This window comes from Solanum stenotomum, unplaced genomic scaffold (assembly GCF_019186545.1).
Source record: "Solanum stenotomum isolate F172 unplaced genomic scaffold, ASM1918654v1 scaffold4411, whole genome shotgun sequence".
NCBI lineage: Eukaryota > Viridiplantae > Streptophyta > Magnoliopsida > Solanales > Solanaceae > Solanum > Solanum stenotomum.
The window spans coordinates 184-12,680 of NW_026035210.1; the positions used below are offsets into that span (position 1 = coordinate 184).

Sequence of the window (12,497 nt, forward strand, 5' to 3'; positions counted from 1 at the left end):
CAAGGGTAAGTTTCTGATGCCCAGTTCAGAGAGGCAATTAGAATTCTGAGTCAAGTTGTAACTAATAAGATGGATCAGCAACTGGGAGCTCGACATGAAAGAGATGACACTTCAAGGATTCGTGAGTTTTTGGGGATGAATCCTCCGAGTTTCATGAGTTCGAGTACTATTAAGGATCCATAGAACTTCATTGAGGAGCTGAAAAAGATTTTTGATGTGATGCATGTGTAGATACTGAGCGAGTTGAACTAGTTGTGTATCAATTGAAGGATGTTGCTAGAACTTGGTTCGACCAGTGGAAAGGGAGTAGAGCTAAGGATGCACCACCTGTGAGTTGGGCCTGTTTTGAGGAAGCTTTCTTGGGAAATTTCTTTCCTCGAGAATTGAAAGAGGCCAAGGTACGTGAGTTCCTCACACTTAAGCAGGATTCTTTGAGTGTTCATAAGTACGGGTTGAAGTTTACACAACTGTCCCGTTATGCTCCGGAGATGGTTGCGGATATGAGGATTAGAATAAGCTTGTCTGCTGTTGGGCTGTCTCGTCTGTCAAATAAGGAAGGTAGGGCTGCAATGCTTATCGGGGACATGGACATATCAAGGTTGATGGTTTATGTGCAGCAGGCTGAGGAAGAGAAGCTGAAGGACAGAGAAGAGTTCAGAAATAAGAGAGCTAAGATCGGTAGTGAGTCCGGGTAGCAGAAAGGTAATGTGAACCGTCCGTCCTTTCAACAAAGGCAAAAGGGACCTGCTCCATCATTTGCTAGGGCACCTGCACCCAGATACAGAGGTGAACATAATGGCCAGAATTCGAAGTACTTCAAGGCTAGACCAGCACAGTCTTCAGGTAGTGTGGCACAAGGAGGTAGTTTGACCCATGCATGTGCTTGGTGTGGTAGAACCCACCTAAGGAGATATCGTGATGGTCAGACAGGTTGTTTTAAGTGTGGGCAAGAGGGTCACTTCATGAAGGAGTGCCCTAAGAACAGGCAAGGTAGTGGAAATCTGAGCAATAGGGCCCAAGCTTCACCAGTTGCTCCCCCAGACAGGATGGCACCTAGAGGTGCTACTTCTAGTACAGGCGGAGGAGCAAACCGCCTCTATGCAATCACCAGTCGCCATGAGCAAGAGAATTCTCCAAATGTTGTCACTGGTATGATCAAAGTCTTTGCTTTTGATGTGTATGCTTTGCTAGACCCAGGAGTAAGTTTATCTTTTGTAACTCCTTATGTTACAAATAAGTTTGATGCTCTTCCTGAAAGACTCTGTGAACCCTATTGTGTTTCTACGCCTGTTGGGGAGTTTATTCTAGCGGAAAGAGTCTATCGTGATTGTCCCATTTCCATCAATCACAAGAGCACCATGGCTGATTTGGTTGAGTTATACATGCTATATTTCGATGTTATTCTATGTATGGATTAGTTGCATGCTTGTTATGCATCATTAGATTGTAGAACTTGAGTGGTCAAGTTTCAGGTTCTAAATGAGCCTATCTTAGAGTGGAGTAGTAGTTCGGCAGTGCCTAAGGGTCATTTCATTTCGTATCTTAAGTCGAGAAAGTTACTTTCAAAGGGTTGTATCTATCACTTAGTCTGAGTTAATGACTCTAGTGTTGAGATACCTCATTTTCAGTCAGTTCCTATAGTAAGAGAGTTTGCAAAAGTTTTTCCTGATGATCTACCCAGAATTCCTCTTGAGAGAGAAATAGATTTCGGTATAGACCTCATTCCAAATACTCATCCTATCTCTTTTCTGCCATATAGAATGGCACCAGCAGAGTTGAAAGAGTTGAAAGAGCTGTTTAAAGATCTCCTAGATAAAGGTTTCATTCGACCGAGTGTCTCACCTTGGGGTGCTCCGGTCTTGTTTGTAAGAAAGAAAGATGGTTCCCTTAGATTGTGTATAGATTACCACCAATTGAACAAGGTTACCATCAAGAATAAGTACCCTCTTCCGAGGATTGATGATCTTTTCGATCAACTTCAGGGTACCACTTGTTTTGCGAAGATTAACCTTAGATCGGGTTATCACAAACTAAGAGTAAGGGAATGTGATATTCCAAAGACAACTTTCAAAACCAGATACGGTCATTATGAGTTTTTAGTCATGTCTTTTGGTTTGACCAATGCACCGGCAACTTTTATGGACTTGATAAATAAAGTCTTTAAACCTTATTTAGCTATGTTTGTTATCGTCTTCAATAATTGACATACTAATCTATTCAAGGAATGAAGAAGATCATGCTAGTCATCTCAGAATAGTTCTTCAGACTTTGAAAGATAAGGAGTTGTATGTCAAGTTCTCTAAGTGTGAGTTTTGGCTTGAATCTGTGGCATTCCTGGGCCATATTGTATCTGGTGATGGAATTAAAGTTGATACTCGAAAAATTGAGGCTGTGCAGAATTGGCCTAGACCCACATCTCCAACTGATATTAGGAGTTTCTAGGGGTTAGCCGGCTATTATAAAAGGTTTGTAGAGAGGTTCTTGTCTATTACATCTCATTTGACCAAGTTGACTCAAAAGACAGTGAAATTTCAATGGTCTAAAGCTTGTGAGAAAAGCTTTCAGGAGTTACTGCTCCAGTTTTGACTTTACCAGAAGGTACTCAAGGTTTTGTGGTGTATTGTGATGCATCTAGAGTTGGTTTGGGTTGTGTCTTAATCCAGAATGGCAAGGTTATAACTTATGCCTCTAGACAGTTGAAGGTTCATGAGAAGAACTACCCAACTCATGACTTAGAATTAGCTGTTGTAGTGTTCGCTTTGAAGGTATGGCGTCATTACTTGTATGGTGTGCATGTTGATATATCCACTGATCATAAGAGCCTTCAATATGTACTTACTCAGAAAGAGCTTAATCTCAGACAGAGGAGGTGGTTAGAATTGCTCAAGGATTATGACCTGAGTATTCTTTACCACCCAGGTAAGGCTAATGTTGTTGTTAATTCTTTAAGCAGGTTGTCTATGGGTAGCACCGCCCATATTGAAGAAGGGGAGAGAGAGTTAGCAAAAAATGTGCACAGACTAGCACGCCTGGGAGTCAGACTTATAGATTCCGCAGAAGGAGGAATAGCGGTGACGAACAGGGTCGAGTCATCATTAGTGTCAAAAGTGAAAGAGAAACAAGACCAAGATCCCTTTTTGCTTGAGTTAAAGGCAAATATTCAAAAGCAAAAAGTGTTAGCTTTTGAACAAGGGGGAGATGGTGTATTGAGGTGTCAAGGTAAATTGTGTATACCTATGGTAGATAGACTCCAACAGAGGATTATGGAGGAAGCTCATAGCTCCAGATATTCCATTCATCCAGGTTCCACCATGATGTATCGTGATTTGAGAGAAGTTTATTGGTGGAATGGCATGAAGAAGGGCATTGCAAGTTTGTTAATAAGTGTCCAAATTGCCAGCAAATGAAAGTTGAACACCAAAGACTCGGTGGTTTGGCTCAGAGGATAGAACTTCCGGAATAGAAGTGGAAGATGATCAATATGGATTTCATCACAGGGCTGCCAAGATCTCGCAGACAACATGATTCTATTTGGGTGATTGTCGACAGAATGACAAAGTCAGCTCATTTTCTACCGGTAAAGACTACCAATTCAGTAGAAGATTATGCCAAGTTATATATCAAAGAGATAGTGAGACTTCATGGAGTCCCAGTCTCTATTATTTTAGATAGAGGTGCACAGTTTACTGCACAGTTCTGAAAATCTTTTCAGAAAGGCCTGGGTTCGAAGGTGAATTGAAGTACTCATTTTATCCTCAGACTGATGGGCAAGCAGAGCACACTATTCAGACTCTAGAAGATATGTTGAGGGCTTGTGTGATCGATTTCAAAGGTAATTGGGATGATCACCTACCTCTCATTGATCAGTTTGCCTACAACAACAGTTATCACTCTAGCATCCAGATGACTCCATACGAAGCTCTTAATAGGAGAAGATGTAGATCTCCTATTGGATGGTTTAAAGTTGGTGAAGCAGGGTTGATAGAACCAAATTTAGTTCACCAAGCTATGGAGAAGGTGAAAGTGATTCCAGAGAGGTTGAAGACGGCACAGAGTCGTCAGAAATCCTACATTGATGTTAGGAGAAGGGCGTTAGAGTTTGAAGTAGATGACTGGGTATATTTGAAAGTTTCACCCATGAAAGGGGTTATGAGGTTTGGTAAGAAGGGGAAACTTAGTCCCCGGTATATTAGACCTTACCGCATTGCTGAGAGGATTGGCAATGTTGCTTATGAGTTAGAGCTACCACAGGAACTAGCAGCGGTTCATCCGGTATTTCACATCTCCATGTTCAAGAAATGCATAGGCGATCATTCATTGATCCTACCAACTGAAAGTATTAGGATCAAGGATAGCTTATCTTATGAGGAGATTCTTGTTCAGATTTTAGATCGCCAAATTCGCAAATTGAGAACAAAAGAGGTAGCCTCAGTCAAGGTCCTTTGGAGGAACCAATTAGTTGAGGAAGCTACTTGGGAAGCCGAAGAAGACATGAAGAAGAGATATCCATATCTCTTTGAATCCGGAGGAAATGCAAATTAAGGTATAAATTTCCTTATTGGTGCTCTTAAAATTATAATGAGCGTGTTGTTGTTGTTCTGGTGTTTGCATGGTTACTTGTTGGATGTTTGTGTCTGATGTTACACTCTTAGCTAAGTAAGAGTAATCTCATTCGAGGACAAATATTTCCAAGGGGGAGATATTGTAACGTCATGCAATTTGAAATAACTATGAAGAAACTTGAAATTGGAAATGGTGTTTTTAGGAAAAATTCAGAATCTGGAAATTTGGCTGAGTATGGGAAACAAATGAGTTTTTGGTCAAGTTTGAACAGTCATAACTCCTAGCTCAGGATGATTTAGGTGTAGTTCCAGTTATATTTGGAAATCCCTTGGAATGATCTTTCCAACGCCGCCGAGTTTGCTCGATTCCGAGTTTTTATGATTGAGTTATGCCCTTTGGAAGTTGGGCTGTTGGCAAGGCAGTTAACCCGATTTTGTAAGGGTATTTTGGTCTTTTCCCTAGCCATTTCTTTTGGGTTATATTGAGGTGTTAGAATGATTTTAAATCAGTTTTTCTTTTTTTTAAAAGAGTGAGAGTTAGGGCTTTTGAGAGAAGAGAGAAAGAGAAGAAGGAGCAAGGATTCGTCGAAATCGTTGTGGATATCGTCGGAACTGATCCCTATTCAGGTATGTGAGATCATAGTGTTGGGTTAGTTCATTCCCCCACACGCCAAACTCGTTTTAATTCCGAGAAAAGATTGGTTGTGTTTGTTGAAGTTTGTGGTTGTGTTTGTTGAAGTTGTGGTTGTGTTATTGAAGTTTCTTGTGGGTTTGGTGCATGTTTTCGGTTGTAAATCCGAGTTAAATCTATGGTATATTAAGGGTTTTAATGATCCCAAGTGTTTGGGGAAAGAACTTCTGAAGTTAAGAGGGTTTAGAGTTGGAAAAAACGAATGAGAAAAGTCGGGCAGCTTGCATGAAACAAGTCTGCGTCGTGGATTTGTTCCCTCTGTGAACAAAAATCTGCTCCACGTCGCGGACAGGATGCGGACTTCACTGTTTCAAAATTTTAATTTCGTAATTTTTCTTAAGTTTAGTTGTCCTAAATCATTCCTAAACATCATGAGGAATTTCCAAACACAAATCATAATCGTTGAATCCATAATTCAATTCAAGAAAGTTAGAATCAAGTCAAGAGAAGTTAGAAGTCAAGTTTAGGAGTTAAGAAGCAAGTCAAAGCAAGTCTTTAATGTTTTTCAAGAGTCTTTATTAAACGTTTTAACTTTGTTTTAAGGCTCAAGTTTCAAGTTAAGCCAAAAGTATAGAGTTGAGTTCATTTCTCAAAAGTTATTAGGGAACTATGTATTCCCAAAGAAGTTTCTAAATGTTTTTACATTTGAGTAAGAGAGGAACTATGATTCCAAAAGAGCCTTTGGGCTAGTCTCAAGAAAAAGGATCATCGATTCCAAGTGAGCCTTTGAGCTAGATTTTGAGCAATTATCTCAAACTAAAGAAAGATGTGTTTAAAACACTTATGAGCTAAAGTATTTTGGGAGTAGTATTAAGCACCGAATTGGGGACGCGAGTTCATATTTACTCAACTCTCCATAAAAACCATGTAGCCAAACATGGGAATTAACGGGTCATTCTTTTTAGATGATCACGTAAGATTAAGCTAGTGGATTCACTAAGTTAAGTAAGGTCCTATATCAAGGTAAGGTATAGGATGGTCCTTGGGCAACGTAAGGTAAAACGTTGTATCATCACTAGGGCTCATAGTGGTGGTTGTCGATTAAAGAATCTCCCACTAAAGTTATATTACTTTTATATAAGTAAAGTTGAGTTGTTATTTCTTTATCTTTAACGAACTAAGTTGTTTACACTGTTTTACAAGCTTTATATATTGCATGTGTCTTATTGCTTTATATTGAGTTCAGTTATTCATGAGTCGAGCAGAGCCAAGGTAAGAGTTCCTTTGTATTATTTTCAAGCTTAAGTTGTTGTTTACCTTTCCAGCTAACATACTCGTACATTCAACGTACTAATGCCAGTTGGCCTGCATCTTACGACGATGCAGACACAGGTACCCAGGATCAGCATCCAGCACGCCGTTGATCCAGCTGAGCACTCCAGAGTTAGTGGTGAGCCACCTTTCCTTTCCTTCCGGAGGACTCTGTGCTTTTGTGTTCCTAGTTTTGTTTTATTAGGATGTTGTGGGGTCTGTCCCAACATCCATCTTAGTGTTATAGAGGCTTCACAGACAGTCAGTCAGTTAGTATTGAGTCTCTCATCTATGTATATATGTAAATATTCTATTTTGAGACACGAGTTGCCTTTTGGCATGTTATGCATCAGTTAAGTTGTTTTATAACCTTGCATTGCATCGAGTTATTCTATTGAGTTAGATTTCCGATGAGTCTAGAAAGCCAGGCCAAGGGTTCAATTGGGGCCAGCAATGGTCTCCAGGTGTCGGTCCCGCCCAGGGTGTAGGCTCGGGGCGTGACAGGTTCCATTGGTGAACAAGAATTTTTTGGGAATTATCATCATTCCTGGCATGATTGAGATGGCTTCATCTTAAAGTAAGGATCGAAAATCAATGTCATCCAAAATTTTGAAACACATTTGAATCGTAAAAGTGACCGCACAGGTAGCTTGCTAAGGATTTCCATAGCCCCATCAACATACATCTTCTTTGTATCCTGTTTGCCGCTTCCACTTTTCTATATTGCTTATAATTTTTCTACCTAGGGTTTTGCTAATGTGAATTATTTAAAGACGTAAATATTAAGTTACCCTGAAAAAGTGGGGGAAAAAAAGGAAATTAATAAAAAGAGTACATAATATTAAAAAAAAAAAAAAAGCCTAGTAATTAAATTCCTTTTTTACCCCTGCCGGACTTGTAATATCATAAATTCAAGAGATGTTAGGATCGATCGTCTATTAGATTAGCCAGGCCAAGGCAATCGTGCAACGCTAAGGCAACACATGAAGGCCCCAATAGCAATACATCATGTGATTCGTCGATGATTCATATAGTAGATATTATTAAACTAATAAAAATAGATACTACACTTGATCTTAGCCAAAAAGGCGAAAGGTATGAATTGTGAGTGATTTATGAATATAGTTATAATGTATATGTGGAGTGGAGGTAAATTGTGATATTTATATGTGTTTTTACTTTTTCATAATTTGTGATACTTATATGTGTTTTTACTTTTTCATAATTTGATACATAGAATATTGATAGTTAGTCTTAAATTTAAAATCGAGATTTGACGATATTTACTATTTTCTTCCTCTCAGTGACGTAGCCACATCCACCCTAGGGTGTCCAATTGGACACTCATTCGTCGGAAAATTACGTTGTATATATATGTCAAATTCTACATTTANCATACATAGTACACGGCTGTTGGCTTTGGATACTTAAAGACTCTCTCATCATTTAGAATTATTTTATAAAGGGTAAATTTAATCGCGCTTCGCACCGATACAGAAAAGTCTCAATAGATTTACAAACTATGTTTATACTATATTTGAAAATTAAAAATATTTGAAAATTTCCTTTTAAAATCTAAATGAAGTTTTACTACTTTATATTATTGTTAACGCTATGTTTTATATATAAAAAAAAAATCTCTAACCTTTCATTTTCTAAAGGCTTTGCACTTACTTCCATAAAATAGCATGTAATATCAATTCTAATTGATAAAAAGAATTAGAATGATTTCTATTTTCTGGAATAACCTTTTATTCATTTTTGCCAGCATCATAAAATCATAATTTTGTTAACTCTTATTAGTAATATAATAAATTGATTATCTTTTAGTACTGTGGAATTTTGTTTGAATTCTCGTAGGCGGAATATGAAAAGGCTGTAGCATTCCATAAATATGGAACATGAGAATGTTGTAACTATTGAGCACACCCATTATCGTTTCTTTCATTAAAAATAATAATGCGCGTTTCTTTCATTAAAAATAATAATGCGTGAACTTTATAGTAATTTACTAACCAAAAATGAGTAAAAAGCAAAATAAATTAACAAAATAAAAAAAATACTAATAAAAAAAGAGTGTAAAAAGCCAAATAAATTGAGAAAAAATAAATAGTAATATTGCTTTTCTTTTAATCCTTTAATTAGAAAATAAGAGAAAAATTGAGAAAAGATTAAAAAAATAAAAAAGTATAATTGATAAATTGAAGAGAGACCTAAGAAAATGAAATAAATGGCAATAATGAGATTTGAAGAAATAAAATATTGTAATTAAATTTATTTTAAAAATTAAATAGAATTTGACCAATGACTCCTTGTGCAAGTTGACCCTTTTTTGTTGCCTTTCATACACAAAGTGTAAAATTTTGTAATAACATCTTGTATTTGACATATATAAACTTCTACTTTATCAAACTAATTTGACTATCTCTTTTGATGATCTTCGCGCATCATTAAACTTCATTCTTGATGAATTTGAATCAAATTAAGCTTACCATTTCTCTTTGATGAATCTTACATTGCCATCAAACTTTCTTTTCATATGGTGAACTTGTGTTTGACATAAAACAAAATTTTGAAGAATATATCTATAATTTTCATCAAAGTGATTATAAATTGTCACACCACTTTTTCTAAATCATGTCTTTTGATTATTAACCACATGATGATGAATCAAAATCTAAATGAAGGAAAACATTTAAAAGGAAGAAGATATATTGATAAAAAAAAAAGGAGAAAATAAAAATGAGTAGCTAACAACACCATAGAGTATTGTTATTAATAGATGGATTAAATCATGGAAAATTTGGTAAAAGGAAGTTGAGGAGACTTTTTCTATGTCATCTCTTTTGATTTTAACCACATGATGATGAACCAAATGAAGAAAAACATTTAAAAAGGAAGAAGATATATTGATAAAAAGGAGAAGAAGGAGAAAATGAAAATTAGTAGCTAACAATATCATAGACATTGCTATTTATAGATGGATTAAATCATGAAAAAATTGGTAAAAGGAGGTTGATCAGGAGACATGTTACATTATTTAAGTAGAGGATGAAAATAGATAGAACTTTTTAGTAACTCATGAAATATATTACATACAGTAAATATGATAATTGTTGCCAATCTGTCTTTAAAAAATAGTAATACTGATTACCAGAAACTTTGCAGAAACACGAAGTTACCAAAGCTTCCAATGAACCAGTGAAGAATAGAAGAACAAAAATTAATTCACAAAAATTAAAATCTGTAAAACATACCTGAATCTGGAAAAGACAGAACGGAAAAAGATCAAGCCCACTGAATGCACAATGTTCCCTTAAGGAAATTATTCCCCTCTAGTATCCGAGGTTTGATTTGGAATATGTCCTCCCAGAATAGAATGATCTCAATCACTAGTGTATTGATACCCAAAACCCTGGTGTCAGCGAGCCACTCAATGGTAGTAAAGTACACAAAAAATATTTGTGCAAAAGAAGAAGAAGAAATCAGAAATTTTCGTAAGTAAAAAGTCTAAAGAATAATTGGTATTTATAGCCAAGAGGAACTGGTTCCGAAAGGTTGCAACCTTTCAGAAACCACACGTCCATTTCAGAAAGTTTTCAACCTTTCAAACGGTCATGGCTGTTCCTGAAAGTTGCAACCTTTTAGAACAGTCATCTCCAACGGTGGGAAATTCAAATAAAATGGGAAAGTAATTTAAATAAAATGGGTCACGCAGATCCGAGTCGGGTCGAAACGTTTCGGTTAATTAGCTAATTAATTGAAACATTTTTGGCCATTTAATTTTATTTATTTAATTAAATAAATAATTAAAACAAAACTGTGTCCATCTCTCGATAGATCATTTTCCAAAGCCGAAGCCGAGCCGAGTCGAGCGAGAGAGCAACGACGACACCGCAAGGGGGGGTCCCTCTTTCCAAACCTTTTACAATTAATAGAAGTGTTTCTCTATTTAAACTCTTCTATTTTTCTTTCCACCACTGATGAGGGAGAAATGCCTTTTTACCAAAGCATAAGAGGACTTTTCAAGTTCCTCTATTTTCATCTTTCCTCCATTAGGAATGCACAGACGAGTGTGTACTTTACAAGCAAGGATCAATTGCATCTGGATAAGAAGGTTTTCCCTTGGACTTTCCGTAGTGAACATATGTCGGATATACTCAGTCAATCGGTGGATGCGATAGCTTTGAACCATCGAGCTTTGGTGTATACCTAGACAACCATATGTCACACAATTAACAGTTTATCATTTATGGTTCTTACGGTTGTGTTCGTTTCAGCCATGAACACCTCCTGGTTTCATGAGTGAATAGAGAATAGGCTTTTGACAAAAAATTCTATTTGAAACGGCTTACACTTCACACTCACATAGGTGATTTCTAACCGTGTCATCTCGTAGCTACATTATTTGGTCAAATCTACAAAACTTAGCAAATCATTAAAAACTTTAAGCTTTATTAACTCATTAACAAGCCTTAAACCGTCAGTCACAACTTTATTTTTCTCCTTGAATCTAGCTCTTGGGATCTCCAGGCAGCTAGATAGAGTTACCGCCATGTTGACTTGTCCTAAGCCATAAACCCATTCCCTTAGATGATCTTTCAACTGCCTCTCTCACTAGGCCTTCCGTTAGTGGATCTGACACATTATCGCTTGACTTCACATAGTCAATTGTGATAATTCCACTAGAGAGCAGTTGTCTCACGGTGTTATGTCTCCGTCGTATATGACGAAACTTCCCATTGTACATGACGCTCCCTGCCCTACCTATTGTTGCTTGACTATCACAATGTATGCAAATAAGTCCCACAGGTTTGGGCCAGAATGGAATGTCCTCTATGAAATTCCAGAGCCATTCAGCTTCTTCACTAGCCTTATCTAAAGCAATAAATTGAGATTCCACTGTGGAGCGAGCGATACATGTCAGTTTTGACGATTTTCAAGAGACTGCTCTTTCACCAAGTGTAAACACATAACCACTTGTGGGTTTTACTTCATTTGACCCGGTGATCCAATTTGCATCACTATATCCTTCAATAACGGCAGGATATTTATTATAATGCAAAGCATATTGTTGTGTATGTTTCAGATACCCCAACACACGTTTCATTCCCAAATATGGTTACTTAAAATTGATTCTATCTCACTATTGACTACTTCTTTCCAATAAATTGACTCAGAAGAAGACATAACTGCTTTAAATGTTTGAGGCACATTTTCAAGCAAAAATGCCACAAAATCTAATCAGAAAGAAATGGATTTTCGTTGGCGATTACTATGCCTAGGATCCTCATTAGGTTGTGTATTTTCCGTTGATTCTTCTCGTGGTCGTTTAGGTCTTTCACTTGTCGACTCATATTCAATTTTATACGGATAAATGTGTTCAAAAAACTCAGCGTTATCTAACTCAATTACTATATTCACATGAATTTCAGGATTATCAGATTTGTGAACCAAAAACCGATAGACCTTACTGTTCACAACATATCTAATAAATACACAATCCAATATTTTGGGTCCAATTTTCACCCTCTTGGGTAAAGGAACCTCTACCTTGGCTAGACACCCCCACACTTTGAAATATTTCAAGTTGGGTTTCCTTTCTTTCCATAACTCATATGGAATCGATTGCGTTTTTCTTTGGGGTACTCTATTGAGTGTCTTGTTAGCCGTAAGGATGGCTTCCCCCCACATGTTTCACGGTGAACCAGAACTGAATCAAGGCATTCATAATTTCCTTTAATGTTCTATTCTTCCGTTCCATCAAACCATTTGACTATGGTGTATAGGGTGCAATAGTTTGATGAATAATACCATATTCCAAACATATCTCTGCAAAAGGAGATTCGTATTCTCCACCCCTATCACTCCGAATCATTTTTATCTTTAGATTCAATTGATTCTCCACTTCATTTTTGTATTGCTTAAATGCATCAACTGCTTCATCCTTACTATTAAGCAAATATACATAACAAAATCGAGTGCAATCGTCA

The 12,497-nt window shown here is 36.9% G+C and overlaps 1 pseudogene; it reads right to left on the reverse strand.

Annotated features, from left to right (window-relative positions):
- Positions 1 to 7,441: 7,441 nt before the first annotated feature.
- LOC125852722 (U2 spliceosomal RNA) lies at positions 7,442 to 7,603 on the reverse strand (annotated as a pseudogene).
- Between the last annotated feature and the right edge of the window lie 4,894 nt (positions 7,604 to 12,497).